Here is a 12,141-nt window from a genome sequence, read left to right on the forward strand (position 1 = left end):
CCTCCTGGGCTCAAGCGATCCTCCTGCCTCAGCTTCCCTAGTAGCTGGGACTATACATACCCACCGTGCCCAGCTATTTTTTTCTATTTTTAATAGAGATGGGTATTGCTCAGGCTGGTCACAAAGGAGAATGTTGAGGGATGCCATTATAGATAGCCTCAATTGTGTCAAAGAAATAGAAGAATAAACATATTTTGGAATTAAAAAAAACAAGGTAAAATTTTGGTTCCACAATATATAATAACTAGGTGACCTTACACTCTGAACCTCAGTTTCCTCATCTGTAGAATGAAGACATATACTACCTTAAAGGGCTACGGCAAAATTAATTAAATAATATAAAGTATGTAAAACCTTTAGTACTGTCCCTGACACCTAGTAAGAACTTAATAACATTAACTATTATTATTAGTGTAAGTATGTGTAAACAAAGTATTAATTGACTACTTTATAATAAAAATTATGTGTGTGTATATATATATATATATATATATATATATATAAAATGAGTTCACAAATAGACTCTGGAGCTAGGGAGTCTCAGTTTTGCCATTTATCAGTTGTGTGCCCTTGGGAATGATTATAAGGTTATTGTGAGGGTTAAATGAATTAATTCACATAAAATAGTGAGGATTCTATAAATGTTAGCTACTATTAGCACTTTATTTTTATTCAAGGTCCAAAAGAGCACTTAGCAATACATACTGTTATCTCTATTTTGTAGGAGAGGGAGTCAAAGTGCAAAAGAGTTAAATGACTTACCCAGAGCCAGATAACTAGCAAATGGCAGAGTTGGGCTAAAACCAAGATTCTTTATGTTTCCAAATTCCATTCACTTGCCATCACACTGTAACTGCTGACCAACTGCCTACCTTTGGCCGTTAGCATCTGTTCCCTCGTACTCTGAACTGCTCATCATCACATACTCTTGTGAGTTCATCTTGGCCATGAGCTTCCAGCCCCATCCTGGAGTCCAGCCCATTTCCACGCTGACTCCAGCTTCTTGCCCTGCCTTTTTGACCTCTGTGTCAAGCTCTAGTTCTTGACAGTCTGCATGTACATGAAGAAGCATGAGAGTAAATGGAAATCTGATTCACCCAAGGGTTGTTCTACATGTGCATGATGAAGGTCACAAATACTTAGAGAGGATATCATAATGCCTACAAATACCAAGTATTGCATTTGTTTCTGTGAGTGTGTAAGAGTTTTCTTTGGAGAGAACTAGGGAAGAAACAATACCAATAGCCAGTCGGTAATTAGTGTTGTGCACTTAATGATCTTAATCAATCTTTCATTAATAGTTCTTAAAATTCTGTACCAGGATTAAAAAAAAAAAACTTAAAAGTTTTGCATTTCCTGCCATCAGAAACAGTATTTTCTTCCCAATTCACAATAAAAGAAATAGGATCACAGCTTGAGGGGGAAAGTGTAACTGAAAACAGGCCTATTTTTAAAATAAAAATATTTTAAAATATTTTAAAAATGGGCTTCCAATTCTTGAAAAAAATCAGTATTAGAGTCATAAAACGCTGTTGTTAAAAATAACCGAACAAATAAAGTTTGCTTAGAGATGCAGTTTTTAAATTATATCTCATATTTAAATTTATCAAGCTCTCAGTCTTCTTTTGTTATAACTTTCCTTTTTCATGTGAGTTTAATTATCTGCATTTATCTTTTTTCCTAGTTTTTCTAATACTAATGTTATTTCTTATATTCAGTAAGATATGAGATAAAATAATGCTTTTGGAAGAATGTTTAATAGAAAATTAAAATAGCACAAAAAAAAAAAAAAAAGAAATCAGGCCTGGCCAGTTCCAACAGTGCTGCACATCTGTGTATGCTTTACCTACACGTCTGTCTGCATTTCTTTCTCATCAGCACGACCATTGGTTTTACTGCAACATGAATCAGCACTTTGGAAACACTCAAAGACTTACCATTTGGATTGTTGTGTGGATGCTTGATGATAAAAATCTGACCCTGTTTCCACTTTTGTAGCAAATCTGATGGGAATCTCAGTTCCAAATGTTATGTGACATCATGACCTTTCTTTGATGTATTATGGTGTAGCAGACAGATGGACTTAAGCATCAACATCCTGAATATTTCAAACTAACCTTGTTCTTCATAACAGGCTGAGGAGGCAGAATGGGCCTTCTGTGCAATCCATATGAAAGAAAACTTATGTAAAAACCAGATTCTCTGTATTTAGAAATGAGGTTCTTTGGGGTCAGGTTTTATTTAATTTAAATACACTTAGGTTTTACATTCAAATTGTTTTCCCACTTCATGGCCTTAAAGAGTCAAATATTACAGTTGGAAAAAAGAATTCCAATAGTGTTTTAAAACAATTAAGCTGCAGAATGTCAATGTTTGGACACCTCAAAAGAAAATATTTCTTTTAATGATTGCTAATGTAATCACTTATAGACCAAAGAAAGGGTCCATATGGACCATTGAATACATTAATGGTTTAAAGAAAATTTTTGTTCAACTGCTAAGGAAATGTTTCATCTAAGAATAAAAGGGTTTATATGCAAATGAAATGATTTTGCAATATGGAAAGGATTTGGAGGGAGGCAAAAAACGCTAAAGATCAGAAATGTTAAACAGCAAAATGTGAAGGAAGGGCAAGAACGAGAGGAGCGAAAGGATGTGGAATGCTGTCTGCAGGAATCGGGAGGGAAGGGGCTTCATTTCAGAGCTCTGGCTGCTTCCATAGGGAGGAAGCTGCTTCCACGAGTGGTAAGGGGACTCCTACAGATAGCCTAGTTGCAGCTCACACACTGGTGTGAACCCACAAAGCACAGAGCAAGTGAAGGCACACAGTGATGGGGGTGGAGTGGGAGAACTGCCACATGCCAAGGGGAGAGCAGAAAAGTACACAGAGGTAAACCACACAAGTGCCACACATGGATGTCATTATACTCAGCTATTGCACACTCAGAATCCATGCCAATTGTAAGCCAGATTTACTCACCTGAGACCTACGATTCTCAGACATTCCTTCTAGCACCGGTAGAGAAGTGATGTTTGTCAGTCCTCATAGGGGCTAGAGAGTGGTACCTTTTATGCATTACATGGATGGACTAAAGATAAGAACTTGGTACTTGTATTTAATACTTTCTTGGAAAATGTAGGAAAATTAGTATGTGTTAGAAGAAGAAATAATTGAGACAACAAGGCTTGCAAACATATTGACTGAAGGAGGAGAATTATTTACTTAGCAAATATTCTAAAAACACTGTGTGTTAAGCACTGTACTGGTCCTATTGTATACAATGGCGAATAAGATAGACAAAGTCCCTGACCTCATGGAGTTTGCAGATGAGTAAGCAAGAGGTGACAGTGAAATTTGATGTGTCCTCTGATGGAATGAGGGCAAAGGTTCAACAGCATATAACTGAGTTCATAGAGTATTGTGGAAAGCTCCTTAGGAAAAGAGACACTTAAATGATGACTGAAGGAGAGAAGAGACAGGACACAAGTCTACTGGGAAGAATGAATGGCAAAGATCTTGAGAACACCTGAAAGGGCTGTACAGCTCACTAGAGAAGTTTGCAGAAGAGGCAGGCTACTGATACGGAAGGAGGCTGAAGGATGAGAAGTGGCATTTATTGAGCACCTACTGTGAACTTTAAATACATTATGGTATTTAATATTCCCAAATAGACTTTGCTTTCATTTCACAGAAGGAAAAATAAGTACAGGGAGAATAAGTCAACCACAGACACATAGCTCAAACCAAAATAAGTCAACCAAAGACACACTCCATCCAGAGGCTAGAACCCAGCCTCAACTGGTCCCTTTGCCTTTGTTCTCTACCCCAATCCTACCTTATCTCCCTTGGTTTTAAGGAAATAATCCATTTTATGAATATGGCTATTTAAACTACACACCAAATCGATCTTAACTTTTAAATAATATCAGACCTTTTCTATGAAGCATCATGGCTGGTACATAATTACTAAACAAATAATTGATAGGTTTATGGAGCACAGTGACAGGAATATGCTCCAGGCAAAACAATGTTTAGCTTCCTTGGATCTTTAGCATATATCACTCGATCTTTAGGGGAGCTGACTATTAATAAATCCAGATCACATGTTGCCTCTTCTCACATTTTCTTTTTATTTTTTATTTCAGTGTAATATGGGGGTACAAATGTTAAGGTTATGTACATTGCTATTACCTATTAACATTTTCTTAACAGCCATGCAGAGTTCATCGCTTCCTGCTCTGTTCATCTTGTGATCAGAGGACTTTTTGTATTATGGCTGGTTTTGCACAGTCCTGTGTCTTCTACCAGTCATAAAATCTGTCTCACAGACTTATTTGGAAGAGAACATGAGATCATGTATATGTGAATTCCTGGTCCTACTGTAAACCACACTACACTAAAGTACACTCCATATGTTTTCAGTGAATGCTGTGGTAAGGTGGTCAATGTTGAACAATCACCTCTCAGAAAAAAAAAATACTGCTTTGTAGTGTTTGACAATTTTCATAGTGTAAATACTCACCTGATTTCAAGGTAACAATGTGATATCGCTGAGTGTGGACTGGGGAAGAGATGTGCCAGCACGTTCCATTATATATGTCTACTGTACATACACACTAGATGTAAATAATCTCAACCACACAGAAATCTAGTCAAATATTAGGAAATGCTGTGTTTTGAGTACTTATTGCCTTTAATTTCAGTGTAATTTATCTAAATGAAAGTTTACACAATTTAATTTTTAATAGTGACTATGTTTAACAATTAGCTGATGGAGTTCCTGATAATTCAATAACTGGTCCTTCGGAGCTGGTAGCAGCTGTTACCAACACATCACTGAATTCTAAGTGTCTAATAGGAACATTCTTGTGTTCATCTCTGTGTTTTCCATGCTCAACAATGGCCTGAAACTCAGAAGATATTTGGCAAATCAACACATTGATGAATAAAATAATGAAAAGTGCAAATGTAAAACCAAGTTACTTATGCACATGAAAAAGACCTTGGATATATGCCATGGTCTCTCTTGGCCTCAGTTTCCTCATCTGTAAGGTGAGGGTCTTGGGTGGATTTGATTGATCTAAGGCTCTTTCTAGCTCTCACATTCTGTGTGTTCTAATGACCAGAAGCAAATTCTGTGATTATGTCAACTATTTTCTTAGCTGTATGCTTATATAGTGATGACAACATTTGAACTACCTCATTTGGGACTTTAGTACTAAGTGAATAGAGATTTAGAACTGATCTACTTTATCTTGAACAAAAATGAAGGCTTCTTGATTTGCTTTGTTTTACTGTTGAATCATTAAAACATTTGTCTAGATTTGTTGGAACAGGGTATCATCATATGCTCTTACATATTTGGATTTAATGAAAAAAATCTGGCTATTTCTTAAAGTTGTAGGAAAAAAAGAAAAGCAGAGAAATTCCTCATTTTCAAATGTTTAATTAAAGCTTAAAAGCTAACATTTTGGAGCTGTGAGCATAAGATTAATTTGGCCAAACATTTCCTTTGAAGAGGAGATCAGAATAAACAGTAAAGTCTTTAACATAGATTAAGCCAGGTTCCTCAAACTCATTGGATCATAAAACCTCTTTCCTCTATGAATTGCAGATCCCTCATGAAACACTGGCATTTTATGGAACACAGTTTAGAAAACGCTGCTCTTGATGCTTCTCTCTGATAATTAGCCATGAATTGAGCCAAAGAATAATTTTTAATATTTGTTTACATATGTTGAATAATTTATATTTTTGAACATATTTTGGATTTTCAATTATTTAGAATTCTACCTTTCCAGGTGTCATACTGTACCAAATCTTTAACCTATTATGCAATAAAAAGCAAAAACATATGGTATGTTTGAGTCATCCCAGAGTAAATGTAGGAAGACTAAGAAACACTTTCCTCATTCAGATTTCCTGAAGGTATCCAGTGTAATTTGCCACCTCAGTTACCTTATTTGTAAAATGAGGCAGGTGGATGAGATAAGCCCCGGAGTTCATGATTTATACCTTTATATTCCTCCAGCCCCTGAGTCTATGATTTATAGCCTTAACCCACGTAATCACGGCGAGGGCGGCTCTGGCACTAGCGATGATTGTGGTACTAGAGCATTAAACACATTCACAGAAGTGAAGGGGGAAGCAGAGAGGACCTTTAATTAAGCTAAATGTTCTGATGTTCAAATGTTGACACACTCAATCGTACTTAGGTCCCAGAGCATAAAAAAAAATTTTTCCCCTGGGGAGAACAGACTTGATTTACATGGCACTTCTTTCAGTAAGTTCAGTGAAGCCTGCAAAACTTGCTAATGAAGGAAAATTATGAAGTATTCTGGCTCAATGTACTTGCTCTTTCCATAATAATTTGGCCTCCGACCATCTGACACAGAATCTGAAGTAATCAGATTTCAAAGAAATTAGCTCTTCATTCTTTAGCTTAAAATTCAAAGAAACATGTTTTGCTCTTATCAGAAAGATGAAGAAGATATGCTAAAACTGGACTGGTAATTTCATTTCATTGTGAGATATTTAAGTGAAGTTAGATATGAAATGTTATAAATAAAATATTCTTAGATGTCTCCATAGAGCTGCTCAGTCTTTCTGAGGCAAGTGGCTGCTGTGTCAACCTCAGAGAATGGATCTAGATGAGATGTTTAATAAATGGGTGAAATAACTCCATAAGCCTTTGCTGTTCAGGAATTTGAGATTTTCATATGGCCCCTTCCAATCTGTTCTGTCAGAGTGGTCAATATTGATGTGTAAACCTGCCCAAAGCCCTGCTTAAATCTCTTTAAAGGGATCCCAGTGCTCTCGGCATAAGATACAAACTCCTTCACAAGAAGGCATTGAGGCCCTGCGTGATTCAGCTCTCGTCTGCCACTGTCATCTTCAGTAAGTTAGGATAGCTTTTACATTTTGGCTATTGGTTATTCCATGGTACCAACAACCCCACATCTCAGGAGTTCAGTGCAACACGGATTACTCACGTACAAAAAAACCCTCAGGTCAGCAGTGGCAATTTGTTCATTGTTGTATCCTCAGGGACTCAGGCTCATTAAGAATCTCTACCTCAAATATTGCTGGTTTTTCTTCCTGGGGGAAAAAGAACTCTGAATGGGATCTACCTCAGCAATTAGATGCTTCTCCTGGCAGTGACACTTTGGCTCACAACTCATGGCCATGACTGGTCCCAGGACATCACCCAACTATTGGGGGCCAAGGAGACAAACCTGAGGGAGAGAGGACTAGCAATGGGTGAGCAGCAGTAATGACTGCTACAAGGGTGAGGTCTCGTGCTGGTTACTGTCCCTTACAGATGTGTGCTCCAGCTCTATTGCTGTTGTCGTCGTTGCATCATTCACTGGGTCATTCATGTCCTTAATCATTTCACTCAGTCTGTTCACACAGCCAGTTCACCCATGCAATTCACTCGATCATTCCTTCTCCTCGCCCACTTTGCATTGATGCTCAGATTATTCTTCCTCCTCTTCCCTCCATCTTCCTATTTCTTCTTCCTTCTTCTTTTGCAACTCAGTTTTTCCATCACCTCATTCAGGAGACTTCTCTAACTGCACCCAAAAGCTTGGTTTATCAGTTTATTCTCTGGTCTCTCTATAAAACCTCATACTCACTTCTAATATAAACCTTAACACACTGTGCTGTACATGCTTATTTACCTACCTTTGTTTCACACAAGAGTATAAGCTCCCTGTCCTGTTCACTGATGTACTCCGAGTCCCTTGCATGGTGCCTGACACACAGTCAATTAAAAAGCACTTGGCTGGGCGTGGTGGCTCATTTCTGTAATCCCAGCACTTTGGAAGGGCAAGGAGGGAGCATCGTTTGAGACTAAGAGTTTGAGACCAGCCTGAGCAACACAGTGAGACCTCATATCTGCAAAAATTAGAAAAGTTAGCCAGGTGTGGTGGCACATGCCTGTAGTCCCAACTACTTGGCAGCCCGAGGCAGGAGGATCATATGAGCCCAGGAGTTTGAGGTTGCAGTGAGCTACACTGATGCCACTGTACTCTAGCCTGGCCACAGAGTGAGATCCTGTCTCAAATAAAAAGCATGTAATTATTCTTTGCTGTTTGAGTTAGTTACAAGAGAGTCTTTATGGTGAAGAACTTGGTATCACTATGGATATGAGAAACTGGTTTTTCTCTGGCTTTCAGATTATGGCTTTAGTTAAAAAAATTGCCCAACTATATGTCTGTTGGTTTTGTTTTGGGGATGGGAATAATTCAGGGAATGAATTTTGGATTTTCAAGTGGCTGAAAATATAGCTAGATACTGAGGCTAGTGCTATAGGAAATGGGGTTGAGTGACAATGTGTAAGATCAAGTTTAACTTCAAAGAATATTCTAACTCAACGGACCTTATGAAGCTAAAGCAAATAGTCACCAAGCAATACTGCCTATTCTTAGAGTACAGCCTTGCATATAGGTACTCAACATATAAATTTTCTTTAAATACATGATTTTTTTCTCTGACAATAGAATTTAGAAAATAGAAAATAGGGATAATATAAACATTTCTTACTCTCCTCAATCTTCAGAAGAAACTTCCAACGCATATATCAATGATATGAGAAATTTAAACTCAATCTAAGAATAATGCTTTCTCATTCCACAGTTGATGCTGTGTGTGGTTAAATTACCCACAGGGGCAGTTTAGAATACCAATCACTGTACATTGTTTTTCAAATTCAGTTTCACAATTTGCCAAGTTTCTCAGATGAAATTCAAGCAGCTCTGAGAATTAACACGATTTTTAAGGCAGAGTCTTAAAGTATAAGTATTAGGCATTAGCTCTGAGCCCTGCAGAGTAGAAAAATTGCCAGAAAACTTAGCGAATAATAGCACATAAGCAGAAAGAATGTTTTCTACCTGTATATACATATACATAATGACTTACTTGTATATTATATGCTTTCAAGTCCGGAGAGATTATCATTATAATATTAAACACTGGGGAGAATTCTTTTATGGAAAAGGAATACATCAAAATAAGGATTAAACAACAAATAGTCTAATTCTGTAAAATGCTTCATTTGATTTTGAGGACCTGTCTTGGTTTTTCTCAGAGCCAGAACTGGGAGAAATTAATTGTGAACCAGAGTGACTAAGTCCCTAGGCCAAAACACATCATCTGTTGAAGGATAGGTGTCATTTCCATGGGACATTATGGAATTCTGTGGGGCAAGCAGAGACCCCAGATATGTTCAGCTCTGCTTTCTGCCCAGGAAATGGACTAAACCCCAGTAGAGTGGGTGGAGAGCTAGCTAAGCCAAATAGGACAGCTAGGCCTAGATCTGTTCCATTTGGTCAGTGTAATCCTAGACCTAAGGGTATTCTGCACAATTTTGCAAATCCAACACCACTTTGCAAGGTACCCAAATACTTTTAACTTTAAATGTTATGCACAGTTATTTTTTCTTATGAATTGTATGCGATCATGGTATCTTCATATATAGTTACTTTGTGTAGCAAAAGATTATTTTATGATTATCGAATTATTTTGTAATATTTTATAAATATTGAATTATTTTATAATTTCATTAGGTAGTCAGTTTCATAAAGACATGGACCATGTCACAAATGAAAATTGTAAAATTTTTTATGACACAGTCTCAGATATCTTGTGGATGGTAAAAACATGGATAAGAATAATAATGAGAAAAAATTACTTATAAAATGACATGAAAGTGCTGAAAATTTCTCAAGACTTTTATAGATAGCCTACAACTCATGTTGGATCTTGGCACAAAACAGATATAAGTCAGAAAAGATCTTCTGTAACTATAAAATTAAGTTGAAAGTAATTTGAGAGCTAGTATTTATAAAAAATAATAGCTAAAGTTTTGTTCCAATTATTGTCATAATATTACCCTCATGTCAGTTAAATACGACCTAAGGATTTTAACAGAAAAATGTTCAACAACTTAAATAAACTCTTATTGAGCCAGAAAGTGGGACAATGAAATCTTAACACTCAGTGGTCAGAAATGGTGTATTTCCCTGCTGAAAGGGGTGAAGAAGGTCACTCTCCTGCCCAAGAGAAAAGGATGGGAAGATGACAGGCAGTTTCCCCAGCAGTGGTGCTTAGGTTCTCTAAATAAGAGATGTTGAGCATTTTTTCATATGTTTGTTAGCCATTAGTCTGTCTTCTTTTGAAAAGTTTCTGTTCATGTCCTTTGCCTGCTTTTTAATTGGGTTGATTTTTTTCTTGCCGATTTTCCTGAGTTCCATATAGAGTCTAGTTATTAGCCCTTTATTGGATGTGTAGCATATGAATATTTTCTCCCATTCTGTAGGTTGTCTGTTTGCTCTGATGTTAGTTTCCTTGGCTGGGCAGAAGCTTTTTAATTTGATCAGGTCCCGTTTATTTATTTTTGTTGTTGCTCTGATTGCTTTTGGGGTCGTCTTCATAACTTCTTTGCCTAGGCCAATGTCTATAAGAGTTTTTCCAACATTTTTTTCTAGAATTCTTATGTTTTCATGCCTTAGGTTTAAGTCTGTTATCCACTGTGAGTTATTTTTGTGAGAGGTTAGAAGTGCGGATCCTGTTTCAGTCTTCTACATGTGGCTATCCAGTTTTCCCAGTGGCATTTATTAAATAGGGATTCTTTTCCCCAGTGTGTGTGTCTGCTTTGTCAAAGATCAGATGGCTATATGAAGATGGTTTTATATCTGGATTCTCAGTCCTGTTCCATTGGTCTATGTCTCTGTTCTTGTGCCAGTACCATGCTGTTTTGGTTATACAGCCTATAGAATAGCTTGAAGTCTGGTAAATTGATGCCTCCCAATTTGTACTTTTTGCTTAAGGTTGCTTTAGCTATATGGGGTCTCCTCAGGTTCCATACAAAGCATAAAATTATTTTTTCTAGATCTGCAAAAAGTGATGTTGTGTTTTAATAGGGATTGCATTGAATCTGTAGATCACTTTGGGTAGTATAGACATTTTATCAATGTTTATTCTGCTAATCCATGAGCATGGTATGGTTTTTCATCTGTTTACATCCTCTGTTATTTCCTTCTTCAGTGTTTCATAGTTCTCCCTATAGAGGTCTTTCACCAACTTTGTTAAATATAGTCCTAAGTCATTAGAGAAATGCAGATTAAACCTCAAAGAGATATTACTTAACTCCAGTGAGAATGGCTTTTGTCAAAAAGTCCCCAAACAACAAATGTTGGTGTGGATGCAGAGAGATAGGAACACTCAGGCACTGCTGGTGAGAGTGCAAACTAGGGCAACCTCTATGAAAAGTCATATGGCAATACCTCAAAGAACTAAAAGTAAAACTACAAATTGATCCATAAATTCTACTACTGGGTATTTACCCAAAGGAAAAAAAAGACATTCTATAAAAAAGACATGTGCACTTGAATGTTCAGAACACCACAATTCACAATTGCAAAGATGTGGAAACAACCCAAGTGTCCATGAATACATGAATGGATTAATAAAATGTGGTATATGTATACCATGGAGTACTACTCAGCCATAAAAATGAAGAGAAGACAGGTTGAGAGGAGGTCACTGGCTCTGGAAATCTCCCTTTTATCTCTCTTGATGCATTTGCTAGATGGCTCTTGAGCCTGCTAGAATCCAGGAGCAAGCTGGAGCTGTTAAATAGAAAATACCACATGGCAAAGCATCTAAATAGTGTTTTAGGGCTAAAAAGAGTGGGAGCTATCATGGGCCTAACTCCTTCATTTTACAGATTGGAAACCTAAAGCCAGGAGGGGTTCCATGACTTGTCCAAGATCACACAATAAGTGAGTAACACAAAAGGCAGATTCTTGACTTCCAGCCCAGTGTATTTTTCATGATACAATACAACACATGAATCATCTGGAGAAAGGAACCTAGAATTACAAGGGTGGGATAGCAATTGAAGAGAGATTTAGGTATGTAGCTTTGGCAGACAAAGGGGCTATTTTTGAGAAAATGTCCCCAGCCTTAGCATTTAGAGTTCCAAAATGCTCGTTGATAGGTTTAGCCTTCTTTCCTTCTAGAGAAAGAAGCAGGTTTGCCCTGGCAAAGGCCCACGCATTTCAGGTATTCTCTGTGGGACAATAGTCATAAATCTGGACTTGCTTTGTCTGAGAGAACCCCACTATGGAAGCATC

The 12,141-nt window shown here is 37.2% G+C and overlaps 1 protein-coding gene across 2 annotated transcripts in view; it reads left to right on the forward strand.

Moving 5' to 3' along the window:
• The window catches only part of ADAMTSL1 (ADAMTS like 1), an 856,830-nt gene that overhangs the window by 69,007 nt on the left and 775,682 nt on the right, over positions 1 to 12,141 (forward strand). The gene's annotated exons all lie outside the window — the stretch shown is intronic.

The sequence above is a fragment of the Microcebus murinus genome, chromosome 12 (assembly GCF_040939455.1).
Source record: "Microcebus murinus isolate Inina chromosome 12, M.murinus_Inina_mat1.0, whole genome shotgun sequence".
Classification (NCBI taxonomy): Eukaryota; Metazoa; Chordata; class Mammalia; order Primates; family Cheirogaleidae; genus Microcebus; species Microcebus murinus.